The sequence below is a fragment of the Alligator sinensis genome, unplaced genomic scaffold (assembly GCF_000455745.1).
Source record: "Alligator sinensis unplaced genomic scaffold, ASM45574v1 scaffold61_1, whole genome shotgun sequence".
Lineage (NCBI taxonomy): Eukaryota > Metazoa > Chordata > Crocodylia > Alligatoridae > Alligator > Alligator sinensis.
In genome coordinates, this window is record NW_005841986.1 from 2,677,211 (window position 1) to 2,696,051 (window position 18,841).

Consider the following 18,841-nt stretch of genomic DNA (forward strand, 5'->3'; position numbering starts at 1 on the left):
ATGTACATGGAACAAACTGAAAGATTGGATTATATTGTATTGGATTTTAGAGCCCCCTTGCATTAGGTGAAAAGACCATCTTTGATTCCCTGCTATTAAAAGCTAGTTAGGCTGTTTCTAGGGTTTTAAAATACAAACCCCCGAATGTTGCTGCTAGCATCAGCCCACCTTCTCCCTTTCCGTCTCCATCTCTCGATAGGGCCCTTAAATGTTTATATTGGCTTCTGTCTGCCTAGCAACATTTTGTTGCAAGTAGTTTAAAAAATGGCTGCTGTCATAAACCTGAAGCTCTAGTAACTCTAGCAGCCTTTAGTTATTCTTCCTGAGAGTTTCCTTTAGAAGACAAAGCTACCCTAAGTGATAAAACATAAAGACTTAGTGCAATGAAATAGCTACTTATATTCTGCAAACATCACTCTATTCTGTCCCGAGCCTAATTTTTCATGGAGCAAACGCAAGCGCTGGCTGATTTCTGTTGACATTATTTCAATCCTGATGGAGACGATGATGCTCTGTCTGTACGAGAGCACTACTGCTGTGTGAGCTGACTCTGATGGGGGCGAGTGTCTCTCGGTGATACAGCAGGGGATGCTCCAGGTGAGGTTATAACCTGACAGACGACATGGCAAAAATAGCCTTTCCCCAGCGGGTGCTCCTCTCGTCGTGATCCACAAGTCAAGCTTGTCCTGTCCGGGTCTGACTCCGCCGTGCAGTCGTACTTCCCGTGCTTTCCCTCCAGCAGAGCAGAAGTCAGAACATCCATCTAGAAATGATGATGGTTCGAACTTTATTTCCAACCTGAATCATGAAAGAAAATTGAACTATCGGCGCTTATTCACAGACTGGAATTCTCTGCAGGAAAAAAGACCATTTGCAATTGTTGAAATGTTTTGTTTTGCCCCGGGTTTTTTGTTTTTTTTGGTTGAAATGCAATTCCAGGGTGTCAGAAAAAGCAGTGTTTGGTTTTGTGTTGGTCCAACACTAATCTTTATCCTGCTGAGCTGCTGCAGTGAGTCACGGGAGGTGTAGTTTGCAGTGTTGCCAACTCTCATGTTTTTTGGCGTTGTTCTGAAAGTCTGCGCTTCGGGGATGTGAAAAACCTGAGCTCTTTCTTCTGTATGCATATAAAAGAAAGAGCTCAGTTTTTTCACATTGCCGAAGCGTAGACTTTCAGAACAACGCCAAAAAGTCGAGAGAGTTGGCAACATTGAGTCTGGGCCCACATGGCCTCCTTCTCTTTACTGGCTGGAGTCTGAGTGAGGCTACAAGACCCATGATGGTTTAGCCAGAGAAGAGACCACAGTGCCTTAGGGGAGATGTAGTCTAGCTCACCAAACCTCCCCAAGTGGCCCTGCCCCATGCTCAGCCAGGCGGATAGGATGGGGCTGCAAGTGAGTCAGGATGGGCAGGTGAGGCCAGGGCAAGGATTGCAGTTGTTGGGCCTGGGTGCAGGGCAAAGCCGCGATCCGCTCCCCGCATGTGCCTGCTCGTAGAACTGGTGCCTGTAACAGGGACATGCGGGCAGTGGATTGTGCCTCTGCCCTGGGCCCCGGCCATGCAATGTCACAGCCTGACAACCCCGATCCCAGTCCCAGCTCTGTCTGCTTGTCCCACTCCCAGATGTTGCTTCCCACTCACCTGTGGTCCCATCCCACCTGCCTGGCTGAATGTGTAATGCCTACACAGGTCCTGGGCCAGGCCCCCTGGAGACCCCCATCCACCTGCTCCATCCGGCGCCCCCAGCAGTGGGTGCAGGGCAAACAGGCCGGGGTGCTCGCTCAGTGGGGCAGGGTCTGGCAGCAGTGGTGGAGACTGGCAGTGGCAGCTGGAAGGAGCCGGTGTCGAAGGGGCTGTTGCAAAGGAAATCTGGCTACTGCATTACCTCAGCCCTGCTGTGTGCCCAGGGGCAGCTGGACCAGCCGTGTGTGCCATGGTCTGGGGGGGGCGGGAATGAGGAACCTGCCACAAGCTGGATAAAATGCTTTGGTGGGCCATATTTTATCCACCCGAGCCAGGATGTCTATTAAGGTGAGCAGGGACACAAGGCACCCAGCCTTCTGCTCCCTTCGGGCACTGGCAGTGTAGACGGGCACAGATTAATTTCAAACTCATCTGAATGAAAACTTTGAGATTCAGGCTGATGAAGCAGCATGTATCCATAGGGCTCAGGTGGATCTGGCACAAAATGTACTCTTACTTGCATTAGTAGGAGCGTTGCCAGCAAATTGAGAGAAGTGATTCTTCCCCTCGATGTGGCCCTGGTGAGGCCACACGTGGAGTCCTGTGTTCAGTTTTGGCCCCCCACTACAGAAAGGATGTGGACACATTGGAGAGAGTCCAGTGGACGCAATGAAAATGGTGAGGGGGCTGGAGCACATGACTGATGAAGAAAAACTGAGGGAACTGGGCTGTTTTAGTTTGGAGACGACTGAGGGGGGATTTAATAGCAGCCTTCAACTACCTGAGGTGTCATTGCAAAAAGGATGGAGCTGGACTGTTTTCAGTGGCTGTGTATAGATGAAATGAGGGGCATGTGTACATGACACTTTTTAAAGCAGGTTAAATGCTTTTTTCACCACTTTAATGGTGTTGGTGTTTGCATGCATTGGTGCGCAATAATTCCAGCCGCTGTAGCACATTCGGCAGCATAATGCACCTTAAATGACTTGGGGTGCAGCAAACTAAAACTCCTTCAAGCAGTTTTAGTTTGCTGCTGTACAGCCGTGGAGTGGAGCACCGGGCTCCGTGGAGCTCAGGGGCTCTGCAGGAAGCCCGTGCAGGCAGCCTGGCAGCAGCCTGGGAAAGCAGCTCTGGTTTAAAGGGCCCTAAATTGAAGCGGCGTTTTTAAAAACCCACTGCTTCAATTTAGGGCCCCCCGTTTCATCTACACAAACCCATTGGTGGCGGATGACAGAACAAGGAGCAATGGGCTCAAGTTGCAAGGGAAGTTTAGGCTGCATATGAGTAGGGGTCTGCTCAAATCAACAAATTGGCCAGCTGCCTTTGCAGGTGGATTGTGGGTCTGGCCTCTATTTTCACGGGCTTATTGCAGTGGGTGCTGCCCACACCTCTGGGTGGCCAAAGGGCCCCAGTGGCCCTGCCCTTGCCACTTTTTTTTTGGCTGTGAGCAGTTGATTGTATGGCCCTGCCCCTCACCATGGCTTGGTGGAGAGGGGCACAGCCATACGACAGGGAGGGGTGAGGGGCGGGGGCAGCAGCCATCTCTGGTTCCCTTTCATGCCAGCGGATCCCAGGCTAGACAAAGTCCTGGCTGGGATGATGTAGTTGGGGCTGGTCCTGCTTTGAGAAGGGGGTTGGATTAGATGTGACTGCCTGAGTCCCTTCCAGCCCTCATTTTCTATGATTATTCTTGGTTTAAATTTTTCCAATGGAAAATTGAAAAAAAATCAGTAAAACGCATTTGTTCAAAAAATTGGAAACCTTTAATTTGCCAGAAACTGCATTTTCTATGAATCTACTGCATTTTCAGGATTTGGGTCAGGCCATTAGCGCTTTCATATACATCAGGATGTTATCTTACCTTTGTAGTTACTGGTTTGCAAAATCACCTGCACATTTATTTTTAATCTTCCATGAACATTCACCCTCCTGTCTCCATATGCAACATCCTTTTCATTGCTGTGCTCTCATTTTTGTTCAGTTCATTGACCCCAGAACTAAACACAGGGGAAACCTGTTTCTCATGAGTCAAGGGTCACTCTGTTGAAGGTGTTGGACGGAGCGAATTTGTTATAACCAAAATCAGAATCTGATTTGATTTTTTAAAATTTTTTTTAGCTCTGGTTTCACTGGTGTTGTATAGAGCCGGGCTCTATGAAATATGAAGGGGCCTTGTTTTTGGAAGTAGCTGCGTGAGACTTGCTTGTGAAGCAAAAATCAGCGTGACAGAGATTTGAAGTACACAGAATCTGACTTCAATGCTTTCCATTTATTTTGTACCGTAAAACTGATGGTTCAGAACGTGACGGGACATTTTAATAGAAGATGGTCAACTCTAGTACTTTACATTGTCAGATGAAGAGGGACTCTCTGTGGAAAGAAGTCATCTCTTAGGAATCACGCATGGCCTCCTGTAATGTATTGAAGATGGATCTTAAATAAAATCTTAAGATGCAGTTAGATTTTTGGGTAGGGACACAGGTATCCTGCCAGGTAGCACCAGTCTATTGAAAACCAAGACTTCGTGTCCATTGATCTGCCTTAAAAACCTCGGAAGTGTTTAAGACCCGGTTCAACAAAGCCTTGGCTGGGATGATGTAGTTGGGGCTGGTCCTGCTTTGAGCAGGGGGTTGCACTAGATGCGACCTCCTGAGGTCCCTTCCAGCCTCGTTTCTATGATTGTATGAGCTGTGCTTTTTCTCTGCCATTGATTTCAGTGTGGTATTGTGATAAGCTGGCACGTGAGCAAGAAGTACAATTGTTTGAGTCTTTGTTTCAGGCGTCTCACACACCTGTTCACACACTTCTGAATTAGCCCGGTGAGGTGATGCATGTTGCTTACCACATTTTAGCAAAGTGAAATTCCAAATTCTGAACCTTGCATTAGATCTGGTCCCCCCAGATCGGGCTGTTCAGCCAGATATATCAATGTAGGCACTCACATTTGAAGCATCTACAGTGAAGGGCATTTTGAGTGCCAAAATGGTTTCCCATGGTCTTGCTTCATATTTGCTATATACAGACGGCTATGCGCATGAGTGCTAAAGCCAGGGATAGGTTCTGGGGTTCCTTTGCTTTGGTTTTCTCATCAGCAGCATTGGGACCATAATATACATTTGTATCGATGGAGACAAAGATGGTCTAAACGTCAAGTGCTCCATTAGTATTTCAAGCATTAGAGCATTCATTAAAAAGAGGGAGCTCCGTGTTGGATTTTTCTCATTAGATTCTTTACTTTGAGAATAGGCAAAATCTTTGGTGCAGAATGCGCGCTCGTTAGGCTAAGCCTCTCTTTTTTTAAATGACCTGTCTGCAAACTAATCCCAATTTCTGCTTTGTGCAGTTTTTGTTTTTTTAATATGTACCATTGCTTGATAAATAGCTTTCACAAATTAGCCTCTGGCTTTTTTACAGCCTGTTTTCAGGCAGCTACTTTTTCCTTTCTTTCTTTGTTTTTTGTTTTGTTGGGGTTTTTTTTTGGTTTTTTTGGAGTGTTTCAATATCCAAAGTTTGCAACTCCAGCCTCCTGATTGGTTATCAGAGTTGCATGATACACGTTCTGTCCCGAGACTGGATGACCTCAATACTTACCAGGAGAGCTTCAAGGTACTGGCAGAGCACCGACTCCCTTAGAGAGCGGATGAGCTGTGGTTTAAAGAGAGATGTTTCGGGAGCTAAACCAGCCTAGGAAATCTTAGCACATTTTGAGTGAGATTTTCAAAGCTGCACAGGGAAGCTGATGACCTGATTCTCATTAAGTTTAATTGGGCGTCCAAATTACCTAGGTGGATTTGAAAATCTCATCCTTTAAATCTTTGCCTTTCCTCTTTTTCACAGCCAGACTATTATCCCTGGCAATGTATGGGGATTTTAGATTTAAAAATAACCGGCTGCTTTCTTTGCTAAGGGAGAAGGACAGATATAAACGAGATTTATTGGCTGTGCAGCAGATTTTGCAGGCAATTCTGCCTTTTGACACATTCACACCAATAACTGCCTGTCTATAATAGGTGACAGGAGGAGTACTTGTTGCACAAATACTCCCTTTTGCACTCCAGTCCCCCAGCTTGTGCGTGGCAGTGGACCAAACATTTGCACTAGCCTCTCACAGATGTCTGAAGAGAGGTGAGGGGGACAGACCTGACCAAAGGCAAGTGAAACACAGATTTCTCCCGCAGGTTTGCAAGTAGGTAGCACTGCCATTCGCTTTGGTTTAGAGGATGCGGCAATCTACACCGGAGTGTCTTCTTTATCCTTGAAATCAGTACAAAAGTAAGAAAAGGTGGCTGCGTTCGGGTAGCGATGTGGCTAGCATCACATGTTGTTTCCTTCAACTCCCAGCCTGAATCACCTGGTACCCAGAGGTATAGCTTGGGAAAAATGCACCTGGGCAGTTGCCTCTCATCCTGCCCCGCTCCCTCCTTTTTTACTGTTTTATGGCTTGCAGGCGAAGCAGCAAGCAGAGAGCAGCGCCACCCCATAGAGTGCAAGGAGTTCTGGTAAGTGCAAGGCATTCTGGGAAGTGTCATTCTCTAAGGCTGGCCATGGAGGTTGCTACTGGGAAGGGGGTGAAACTTTCTTCCCAGTTTTTTGCCGTCAAAGCCGTGTCCAGGGGGCCAAAAAAGATGCTGAAAAATGCACCAAAAAATGAGGGTTGGTTCCTCCCCCAGCAGCAGCGAGCTTCACTGCCACTCTACTAAACGATGAATCCCAGAATGCCTTGCGCTTTGGGAGATGAGGTTCTTTGGGTAAATGTGATATCTTTTATTAGACCATGTCTGTCTATAGCTTTTAGACTCATATGGCTACAACCAAAACCCCTTTGGGCTTTGGGACGTGCATTGCCTAAGCTCGCCGTTTCCAGAAAGTGCAGGCAGGCAGTAGCTGCCCCGTCCCTTCCCCACCCTGGGGTACAGGGTCACCTTGCTCCCCCCAGGTTACACTCCTGCTGGTACCTGTTTATAATGGGGTCAGCTGTAGGTGGTCTTTGCTATGAGTTCAGAGCATGACGTGAACTCACACTTGTGGATCTGGAGCCAGATTCTTTGCTGCTCCGTTGCTGCGTCTGTTTAGAAATGGCACTGCTTTGGCAGGCATATGGATTTCATGCTGCAGATGGTGGGTCTGGAGCCCCTGGTAGAGGGATACAGGTATCCCATGTTTGGCATATAATGCCTCACCCCAAACACTGGTTCTTCTCAGGTAAAATGTATGGGCTACACTCCTTAGTTCCCATCCGTTTGCAAGGAACAGCAGGTGCAAAGGGGCTTTATTGCTCTTAAACCTGGTGTTTTCTAGCTGGTCTCAAAGTGCCACTTACAGCTCTAAATTGCACCAGCTGCCTACAGCACCCACGGGACCACTCGACCAGCTAGAGAACAGCTGGACATAGCAGCTTCTCAGAGAGCAGCCCCTTTCCCTTGTGTCCTGGCTCTGGGTCTGGGTCTTGGGGAGAACTGAGAGGTAGGAGGGAGGTCCCCACGGAGCGGGTTTAGGGGGTTGTCCGTTTGCTTAGTGTGCTGGCATCTAGCAGCCAGGACTGAGGCCTCTTTTCAAGCAAAGGTAGTACAAAATCCTGCCTTCTTATTGTAGTGTATCATAAGCATACCGCCACAGGCAAAGAAACCTTTACAAATGAGCGTTGCCTCATTCTTTTCACACCGTCACTGTGCTTGTCCCCGGTATCCAGCTGGGCGCTCTGCTGCGGGTCCATGGGCCACTTGCTTGCTTGTTATGCTTCTCCACATATGAAAGCTGGCTGCTTAGTTTGGTTCTGATTTTGTAGATGAAGGACAAAAGTAAGAAGAGAGAACAAAAGTGGAGCCTCTGAGATGGAGCGTGAGAAAGTGACTGCTGTCTCCACAAACCAGTGGTGGTCTAATGAATTTAGCTGCTCAGTTGAGAGAAAACAGTTGCATCCCAAGGTGATTGGGACATTGGCCATGTCTCATCTGTGCGGCGTCTGTCACAGCCAACCTCCACAGGGGAAAACCGGGGGGGGAGGGCGGGGGTGTAGTGCCATCGTTGCACCCTCCCTATGATACCTTCTACACCCAAAAGTTTAAAACCAAGAGCCTGGCAGTGGTAGCACCATTTCTATTCAGGCAGCGGTGAGGGGGTCAGTTGACTGCATGACTCATTATAGTCTACCCAATTCCTTCTAAACTCTTCATTCCCCAGGGATTACTGGTCCTCTCTCCTTTTTAATGGTCTTCTATAGTTGCACTAATCAAGCCATGCTTTCTTCTGCAATTCTGCTGTCTGGGAGTCGACCCTAGAAATGCAGCTCCTACTTCACAGCCCTGCAAGCTGTTTTTAACTCTAGCTAGAAACATTAACTCAGGTGTGGAAATAATGTTCAGTGAAGTATTGGATGCACTGTCAAGATGCTCAAGGAGGCTAGATTTTGTTTTATGAATCTGAAAAAAGATGTGCATTTAATTCTCATGACTACTGGACAAATGAAACAGCATCTTTTGATTTCCTCCCCACCCCCCAGTTTGTTGTATTTTTTATACATAATAGATGATATAGCAAATTAATACATATTCAGATAGTTTTTTTCTTTGCTTTAATCTTCAACTGAATAATACAACCCAAGGTTCCTAGCGGTAACAGATTACTCTCCCCAGCAGCATTTTAGTGGCCTATGAGGGTCACCCTTGAAGTCCCTTAATGTTTCACTTCCATCTTTCGTCTTACATCAAGGCGATAAAAGGCAGGATACAAATATTATTTAGATGTTCTTACAAGTGGGAGACTGCCTATTGTACTTCTGCGTTGGGGTTCTCAGCCACCACAGGCCTTGTCTCTGTCTCCTCCACCCTCACTATGGAGCCAGGCCTTCTGGCCCCCTTTCACCCTGTGCTCCCTGGACACCAAGTTGTTCGGTTTTCTGCCTCCTCAGGCTTGGCCCTTTCTTATCATAGAATCATAGAGGTAGGGTCAGAAGGGACCTTGTAGATCTTTGGGTCCGACCCCCTGCCTGGGCAGGAGGGAAACTGGGCTCAAATGACCCCAGCCAGGTAGGCATCAAGCCGCTTCTTAAAGACACCCAGGGGGGGAGCCAGCACCACTTCCCTTGGAAGTTGGTTCCAGATCCTAGCCGCCCTGACTGCGAAGTAGTTCTTATGGATGTCTAATCTAAACCTACTCTCCAACAACTTGTGGCCGTTATTCCTTGTTATCCCGGGGGGCGCTGGGGGAAACAAGGTCTCCCCCAACCCCTTCTGGTCCCCCCTAGTGAGTTTATAGACGGTCACCAGGTTCCCCCCTCAACCTTATCTTGTGAAGGCTGGACAGGTTCAGGTCCCGTAACCTCTCACTGTAGGGTCTGCCCTGCTGTCCCCAGATCATGCGGGTGGCCCTCCTCTGGACCCTCTCAATGTTGTCCACATCCCTCTTGAAGTGGGGTGCCCAGAACTGGACACAGTACTCCAGCTGCGGCCTGACCAGTGTTGTGTAGAGGGGGAGGATCACCTCCTTGGACCTACTTGAGATGCACCTGTGGATGCACGATAAGATCTGGTTAGCCCTGCCAACCGTGACCTCGCATTGTCAGCCCATGTTCATCTTGGAGTCAGTGATGACTCCTAGATCCCTTTCTGCCTCCGTGCTCTCAAGAAGGGAGTTTCCCATCTTATAAGTCTGCTGCTGGTTACTACTGCCCACGTGCAGCACCCTGCACTTGTCAGTATTGAAACGCATCCTGTTTTTGTTAGCCCACCCCTGCAACCTGTCCAGGTCTCTCTGCAGTCTCTCCCTCCCTGCTAACGTGCCCACCTCTCCCCATATTTTGGTATCATCAGCAAATTTGAACAGGTTGCTTTTCACCCCGTGAAATATAGCTTATAGCTATATATATATAGCCCTTATAGCTAAATATAGCTCTTATAGTTTGGGCTACTAGCCAAGATCCCCCCACTGGGACCCGGCTTCAAAGTCCAGCAGCCAGCTCTGGGCTACTGGCCCTATACGGCTGCACCCCCTAGCGCACTAGGCCCTTTGGCCTTTTATGACTATGCTGCAAAGCGCTAATGAGGCCTCCTCCTCCCTTACAGCCTCAACCAGAAACCACTAGCATATCAGTTAAAAATATAAAAAATAAGTGCATGAGCTATAACCACAAAAAAATAAAAATTAAAGAAGGCAGTATGCCAACTTATGGTTTTTTTCTTTATGGCTCTGTGCTCCGCTTTGTGGGGCTGCTGCAGCTCCTCTGGGAGCCATCAGGAGTTTCCCCTATGGCAGCTGGACAGGCAGCCAAGCATCTCCATGGAGCTTTTATGCACAAACTCCTTCCCCTCTGGCTGGTGTCCCCTGAGCTGCCATCAAGCCCTGGATTTTGATAGTTCTGACCTGCCCCCTTCCAGTCACCTGACTAGCCCATAAAGCTCAGCTTTTAACCCCTACCCTGCCAGGCTGCTTCTGGAAAGTTCTGGTCTTAAAGGGACCGGCCTGCTTTCTGGTAACAGGGCTAGGGTTCCCTGTTACACTAACATATTAGTAAAGTTTTTCATTTCTTTTTAACTGGAGAAAACTGGGTATTGTGTTATTTGTGATGATATTTGTGCACCATCTGCACCCACTATTTCAAAATCCTAGATCTGCCTTTGTAAAGAAAAGACTGTAGAGTATGAATAGGGACCACTGATGTACAGCAAGTGGCAGTCCATGTGTTTGTCTGTAGTCACTGTTGTTGTCCAGACTTTGGGCACTGGAGCCAGTAAATGCCATGGTGGCTTGTCTTGTCTTTGCATCAGTTAGTTTCTTCCTAGAAATAATCCTTATTTGGATCATTGTAATAATCCAAGTGTAACCTGCCACTGGAGCCTCGTTTTGCTTTCCTCAAGAATGATATTCTAATAAAGAAAAACAAGGTGCTGGAACAGTGTTGTGATCTCTATTTTTTCTTTTTGCCAACAAGAGGTTGATTATTTTCTGCTGCTTCCCAAACTTTGTGCTGCTGTAAAACTCCCATGTGGCTTTGCACAAATGCTGCGTCTTGCCAACCCGTGCAGGTGAACCTTTAAATGTGAATTGCTTAGGAGATAAATGAGGATCGGTTGCTATATTTAATTATGCAGGCTTCTGTAATGTGTCTAGAACAGGCATTCATCTTGTGGATAGTAATTATTCTTAGCATGCCCATCTGAGCAAGATTATGCTTTGGTAATTGGTTTTGAATCCTAGATCCATTTTATTTTAGCAGTCCTTTCTTTAATCCTTTCTATCAATGTTTGCGGATTGAAGAGGAAGCGAGCATGTGATAGAAACACAGCAGAGGTTTCTTTTTGTCTTTGTAGGATGAGTTGAGTTGGTGTGGATGGCTGTGAGGGCGGGAGCAGTTGGGGACTAGAGAGGATGTCTCGAATGGTTGCGCCTTCATTTTTGATTCCCGTCGCCACTGAGCAGGGTTAAACAGCACAGGTGTAAATGCCAAGGGGCAGACTGTACTAGCACTCACACTGACTCCAGCCCCAAAGCTACAGCAAAAGTGGGAGAACATTAGCAAGAGAGAGACAAGGTCCCAGGACGTGGGTTGATTTGCACCTGCATCTCTTTCCTGCTTTTTTCCCTCTGATCCTTTGGTACAGCTCAGCCTTGTATTCAATGATGCTTCAAAGCTCTTAGGCAATGATGAATTGCTCTTCCCTGTCTTCTTTTAACACCTGAGAAGCTGAAGTGGAAAAGCTGAGGGTTAAATTGTTGTGGTGCTCCAGCGAGAGCTCTAGCCAGGTGCGATACCTCTGGGAGCAAGAGGACAGTGTAGGGACCACAACTCCCAGCAGGCAGGGCCTAGAGCTCCTTCACAGCTGCATACAGAGTCCATTTGCAGTGCACAGCTCCCACCATTTTGTAGGTTCCCCAAAACCTCTGAACTGTGCTACATGTCTTTGAGCATCATTGAGTGGCATGAGATCTATTAACCATTGATGCTTCTGTAGGGATCTCCCTATAGAGTGCTCTCATCAAGTGGGTCCTATCTTCCCAGCAGGATGGGGTCAGCCCTGCCGACTTGCACAGATGGGCAGGCAGGCAGCCTTGTGCCCCCCTCACACCTGTCTGGGAAGCCCCAAAGTCCTTGTGCTGGAGATGTGCAGCTAGCTGGTCGCGCGACCATCCTCTGAGCTAGAAGGCCCTGCAATTCTACCTCCTCATGCATTTTCACAAGGCCCAGGCATAATGTGAACCGCTTTTCAGGCTGGATATCTTTAGTTGCTTAGGAAAAAAAAAAGAAAAATGCCACAAGAATAGAAAGCAAAGCAGTAATTAAAATCTAAAAGCACAAGTGACTCCAAAAATAATTAGCTCATTTCCTTACTGCAGCTCGTTTCCCTGTATAGGCACTGTGTATGAACACTATCCATGGCATGTTATGTGTTACTTGTTGAGTCCCCTCTCTGTGCCTGACCTGGGGGAAGCATAGGTGAAGCAATAGGGATGGATATGTTTAGCCCTAGAGCTCTGCTCTGATCAGAGGGGCTGGCCAGGGGACTGACCATCACACTGTATTGCCAGTGTGGGAGGAGGAGATTTTAATTTTGATCCTGAGAGGCACAACACACCCAACTTGTGTTGGGGAGAAAATTGTGCTGTGCCACTGAACCATGGTTCTTTGCCATCCATGAAAGGTTATGGCTGCGAGGGCTGATATTCCATTTGCAGAAAGCAATTTATAAACTGACTCGCTCACACACCCGGCAACAACAAATGCGTTGAGAAAAGAGCAATGAGAGGAGATTAAAAATTCATGCCTTCTGGGCTGTGGAGGGGAAGGGTAGATGTAGATCTAATGGTGAACTTTGCTGGACATGAGGTGGGAAATTGTTTCTCGAGTCTTGTGCATAGGGGAAGAGATTGTTGATACGTTATTAGTGACAGCACAGTGCAACTTTGGAAGGGTGGGCTCCGAAGAGCTAGCTCTGCTGCAGTTAAGGCCACTGAAAGCTGCTGCCACTGGCAAGGCTGGGCTTTCAGAGGCCACGTTATCTTTATCTTGGAGGGAACATATTACCAGTTCCACCAGTGGTGGCAGGTCCTATAGAGAGGCTGAAGGTTGAATGGGCCATAGACACTGTGTAGGGCAGGGGTGGGCAATTATTTCAGGTGGAGGGCCGCTTACTGAGTTTTGGCAAGCGATCGAGGGCCGCATGACAGGCAGCCAGGGGAAGATAAATATTAATTTTCTAAATTTTTTAGGATCCCCGTAGGCCGGATAGAATGGCCTGGCAGGCTACATTCGGCCCGCGGGCCACATTTTTTGCCCACACCCCTGGTATAGGGAGTGTTGGCATCCAGAATGGGGTGAAAGCAGAATGAGGAGATGGAGTCAGAGAGCCTTGCAATGCCATTGCTCATGCTCTGCCAACTCAGTGGGTCCATAGAGTCATGACTAGGACCCGTCTCACCTGATCCCTTTAGTCTCAGTCTGGAGTCCCTGAACACAGCTGCAGTAGAAGGGCTGGAGAGGTCTGGGATCGGAGTAGAGGTAGAAGCTTCCCTGGAGCTTTGGAGAGCTGCAGGAAGCATTACATGAGCTGGAGATGTGTTGGCCATCATGTCTGTGGGGCCTTGTGACTGGCCATATCCACCTGTCCCAGCTCCACCTTCCTAAGCAACTTATTCTTGATGCCAAAGGATCCCTCGTGGATCACCAGTCTCTTGCCTGAAGGGGATACAGAAGCCCAGGCAACCTGCAGTTGCCCCTTGCAGAAAAGGCAGGTGATGACCACGGGTTCAGTGACTTGGGCTGGTTTCAATGCCCTGCCCTCCCACAGACTTCCTGGCTGACATGTGCAAGTCACTTCAGCTCTCTGCACCCCATCTCCTTCTCCATAAAAAGGGGATGACAGCACTGCTATATCTCATGGGAGCAATGTTGGGATAAATGCACTAAGCAGTGGTGAAGCACATAGTTAACGGAGGCTATATACATTATGTGCCTAAGACAAGTGTGTCCTGTGGACAGGAGCAGGAGTTCCTCTGCTTGTTACCTAAATGATTGTGAAAAAGTGGATGATACTCCACCTACCTCCAAGAAACCTAGACAACTGCAGACCTGTCAAACCCATAACTTGCTTCTGTAATAATGTATGAAGTGCAGCCTGGCTGTTCCCACTATGTGCTCATCTGCTCCCCTCTGGGCTAGAGCTGTAGTCTTGACCATCGCTGCCTCCCGTGTAGAATTGTATCCAGGAGAAAATGGGGTTCAGGTTCTACTATAACCAACCCAGCATGCTCTGTTTCAGGGGTCAGCAACATTTTTGGCCAGAGTTACACAAAGATCCCAGCCCTAACCCAAGCCTTGACCTGGTGTGCCGGAGGCAGACTGTGAGGGGCCCGATCCTTGTTGCTGACAGTGGCTGCACCAGGGTGGCCGTTGGTCCTGTTTTACCTCCTGCTTTTAAACCCTTTGTTCCCAATGGGGACTGGACTGCCAGAAGTCCTGTTTTTCAGTTCATTGGTGGAAATGCATCTCAATAATTTCTTCTTGTGATTCTATTGGCAGTGCTTAAAGGTAGGGTGGTGCACAGCCAGGAGGAGCAGGGTTACGAGCCAGCCGGGGAGGGAGGGAGGGAGGGAGGTAAAGGATTCCAGGGACTGGTCCGCGCTAGTGCCATTTTCCTAGTCTTTTTTTGGTGGTCCCGCCCTTCACTGCTGATTGGCCAAGGGGATGAGAGGCCCCACCCCTTGCTGCTGATTGGCCGAGGTGAAGGGGGCCCTGCCCCTCACTGCTGATTGGCTAAGGGGGCTGGTGGTCCCGCCCCTCAACAAGGGCCTGTATTCTGGGGCTGTGTCAGCGGCCATCCTAGGCTGCATGCATGCCTCTGGGTGGATGGCAGGGGAGGGGCTGGGGTTGCCCTGCCTCAGCCCCGTCTTCACCTTGCACCCTGAGGAGTACCTGCAGTTGCCACTGGAGCTCTGGAGCCAAGTGAAATTGTTGGCAGCCTCCAAATTGCAGCTAGCCTGAGCTCTGGGCAGCTGCTGCCAGCCACAGAGCCTGGGCTTCTTGCAGCAGGGCTTGCAGCCTCCCAGCCACTGTCTGCAAACAGCCCAGGCTCCGTGACCTGCGGCAGCTGTCCAGAGCCCGGGCTGGCTGTGGCATGCCAAGCAAAGCAGCCTTGCGTGCCACACCCAGGCAGGTGTGTCGGAGGTTTCAGACCCCGGCTCTATTTCATTCATTTATTTTTAGGGGAAACAAACAGATCCAACATCTTCTGTATGACCCAACATCTTCAGCCGAGGTGCTAATAAATAACCAGCAGACATTCTGACTGTCGGTGGTTTGAAGATTACCCCAGAGATGCTGACATTTCCTCTGCTCCTTGGCTGTTTGACAGAAATTAAAAAGGAAATAAGCAAAAAGTGACTCTCTTGCATCCAACAAGGATCATTAGCAGTCTGGTCTCCTGGCATCGGCATCATAGTATTTACCACGGATCTCAGGGTTCAGCGCGATGCTGGCAATGAAGGCTTATTCAGGGATGGGGGGATACTGTGATCTGAGAAACTCTCAGCAATTATCTGGGGTGATAGAAATATAGCAGGGGACAGAAGGAGAGGTGGGAGCACTGGGTTGTGGCATCAGCTGAGCCGGGATATCTCCCAGCACAGCTGATTTAATAGATCAGCAGAAACTGATATGCCAGGGCCATTGTCCTGCAGGGTTACACCCCTGTTGCTGCTACTGTGGACATGGGCAGCTAGGGCAGGGGCCGCTTAGGGATCAAGGTGCTGACCAGGGTCATGATGGGTGAGCAGAATCTGAAGTTGAACCAAGTCAGGAGGCCGGTAGGTCAATCCACGAGCGGGGTCTAGGAGTCAGTCAGTCAGTCAGTCAGTCAGCATGTGCATAATTGCTGAGCCACGTGACAGCATCCTCAATGGCCATGTGCAGTTCCTGTAGTCCACCTCTGGACAGTCATCGTCAATATGTGACATGGTATGTGTTTTGCCACTGCTGCAGTCTGGGTTGTCGCAAAGACCCCGATGGTGCAGGTTGCCCATGCCCAAACCTTGCCTCATCTGGAACCTATTCGGCAAGGCCTGCTGACGGTGTGGCAGGTTGCAGGCTGTCGGATCTGTGATAAGGAACTTGTTTGGTGGTGATATCGACCTCCGTTCCTCACGCCGGAGGGTTTCCACCGTGCGGTCTGGTGTGGCAGTCTGGACTGCAGTGGGTGCCGTGATGGTAGACATGCAGCAGGTGGACTTAAGAGATCGCTGCACCACGGCAGGCTTGGATTGGCTTAAATCTTCTCCAGGAGCTTGCTAGTTGCTCTAGGAGCGAACCAAGTCCAGAAGGCAGAAGATCAAGGGCAGTGAAGTTGCCCTTGCTGGGTCGACAATCTCAGGCTCAGCAAAGGTCAGCTTTGATGCTCAGACACTTCCTGTTCTGGTTCAGGGGTTTATATGCGGGAAGTGGAGGGTCAGTTGACCCCATCTGGCCATTCCAGTGGCTTAGGCTCTACTGGAGGCTTCAGGCCAGCCATGGCCATCCCATGGGGTAGCAGGTTGATACGAGTAATACGACATCCGAAAAAACTACTTCACAGTCAGGGCGGCTAGGAGCTGGAACCAACTTCCAAGGGAGGTGGTGCTGGCCCCTACCCTGGGGATCTTTAAGAAGAGGCTGGATACTTACCTGGCTGGACTCATTTGAGTCCCGTTTTTGTTTTTAGGGTGAGTGGTTTTGTTTGTGTTTTTTGGGTTGTTCTCCCGCCCTGGCGGGGGGTCGGGCTAGAAGACCTATTAGGTCCCTTCCGACCCTGAAACTATGAAACTATGAAACTATGAGTAGCTGTGCTGACAGGGCAAGGCACCAGGTTCGGCATGGGTGGGATCCCTTTGGGGATTTTCCTGCTTTCAGGGAATTTCTGGGGTGCATGTTTCATGCTGCTGTCCCAAGCCATGAAACGTGCACCCCAGTGTATCTTGGGACACGCAATAAGCACACAGATGCATGGTAACTAGGTTTGGTTGGCCAAATATTTTTGGGCAGTTGGGGTGCAAGAAGGAGCAGAGATGTCTATTTACTTGCAATTTTACTACCGTAAAAATTGTTACGGTGGGACAAGGGAGACCTCTGTTTGCACCCTCAGATGGATCACTGATTGTGTCCTGGTATAAGTAAGATGATCAGGGAGGCTTAGGGTGTTCAAGTGGTGCGAGTGCCAGCAAGACATTAGGTCTGCTGATCCCTCATCTGTAAAATGGTGATTGTAGTTATCTTTACCCTTCGATTCCCGTCTGTCAGCTCAGCAGCCAGAGTAGGGTCAAAAGAGGTATTGTTGCCTGTTCAGTTTCTCTGGTGAAGCATTCACCAAGGGCCAGATTCTGCTCCACCTGTTGTGCATCCAGGAGGATTTAGGTGTTTGAGTGCAGCCTGTTTCACTCTTGAAAATCCATTAATGCATCTACTTTTGTAACATACCGTCATCTGACCCTGAAGACTCGAGACACCAAAAAGCAGCGAGGAGGAGAAGGGCCCACCCACCATTTGAAGTAGCTGTTTTTTGGGGGCTTCAGCAGGTTGGACTAGAATTGTAGTGAAGTGCTGAAGGGTGAAGTAACATGTTACACTTCGCCCATACTAAGAGCACTTAATAAGCGAGTGTCAGCATGTTAAGCTCGTTAACTCGCGATAAGCGCTCTCTGAGTAGACACTTCAGGCAAGAGTTAACTCTGGGCCATGCTACCTACTCGTGTTAGGTTAACTTCAGCCTGCTCTGTGGAGGAAAAAACAAGCAATTTGCAGTCCTCCAGCATCCCAGGATGCACTGTTTCCCCCCACTCCCCCCAACTGCTCACAGCACGTCCTAGCTTTAACACTACTTTACATTGCATAGATTTTGCACAGTCCAAGTGTGATGTGTAACTTCACCCACAGTACATCCACATACAGACTTAGTCGGTGAAATAGAATCTGGCCTCGGGTATTTACCCACAACCCCTTGCCTTGACTTGTATCTACAGTGTCTGGGGGTCCTGCCCATGTACCCACCAGGCCCAGGACTGCTTAGCTTCCACGAGCAGATGAAGCAGGTACCCCAAATCCAGCATCATCACGTGTTAGGGGGCTGTCTAACACATTGCTCATCTTTTCACTTTGCATATGACATCCCTTACCTCAAAGGAGAGAAGTATTCAGATGCCATTGTAAGGGGACCATAGATGTGGCCGCCACTCAAATGTTTAGATGCTGCTCCAAGCCTTTGGAGTCTGCAAAACAAAGCTGTACATCTCCTATGAGCAGCTTTTCTGCTGAAGGGGTGAAATCCTGAGACTCTTCTGTGTTCCCTACTCAGACAAGTCTTTTTGGCTAGGGACAGACATTATTGACAAACCGGTTGAAGTGATCAGAACCTGGTTTAAACCTGTAACAGAGCATAAATTCAGGGCACGTAAAGCAGTTTCAAAGTGGCTGAAACTGGTTTAAGATGAACCCGATTGAATGTTAACTGATTTGGGTCAAACCGGTTTATGCAACGTCTGTCCCAGACCCTACGGACTTCAGTGGAGGTCTGCCTGGGGGAGGTATTGCTCTGACTTCATGGGGGTTCAAAGACTTTCAGGCTAGGAACATGTGGTTCTGGTTAAATGCAAGAGGCATCTTTTATTGGACCAGCTGCTTAGCTGGGATAGAGTTAGACAAGCTTTTGAATGCAAGACATTCTCCATCAGGTTATGGTTAAAATCAATTCTGCTCAAGAGTTGAGAAGGGGCTGATGTCAGGTCTTTTTTAATCCAGACTGAGTCCCTTGAAGGACTTCTCCCTATCCCTGCTTGGCCAGGCAGGAAGGCCGGGACATGGGTTCATGGACATTAAAGTGACGTCGTCTGAGAACAGGTCAGGCAGATCAGGGCTCAGAACGGGACTTTTGTCAGCTCGGTTGTGTGCGCTTTGCAATCAGGCACGCTGGGATCCGTGTCTAGCAGGCGTCAGGGGCCCGGCAGTTTTGGCTGGGGGGAATCCCAGGGCACGTGCTTCCCTAAAAGCCTTTGCTCTCTTTGAGGAGGAGATGAAAGGATTTATTTCCCCTCCCTCTCCAGTGGGTATAAATGTGCAGTGATAGAGGCGGGGGCTGGATTAGCTGTCCTGCAAGCCTAGCAAGGACAGCGGTGGCAGGAGCCATGACAGCTCCCCCCCCCAAAGACT

The 18,841-nt window shown here is 48.9% G+C and overlaps 1 protein-coding gene across 1 annotated transcript in view; it reads left to right on the forward strand.

Annotated features, from left to right (window-relative positions):
• The window catches only part of SORCS3 (sortilin related VPS10 domain containing receptor 3), a 355,271-nt gene that overhangs the window by 83,665 nt on the left and 252,765 nt on the right, over positions 1-18,841 (forward strand). The window lies entirely within an intron of this gene.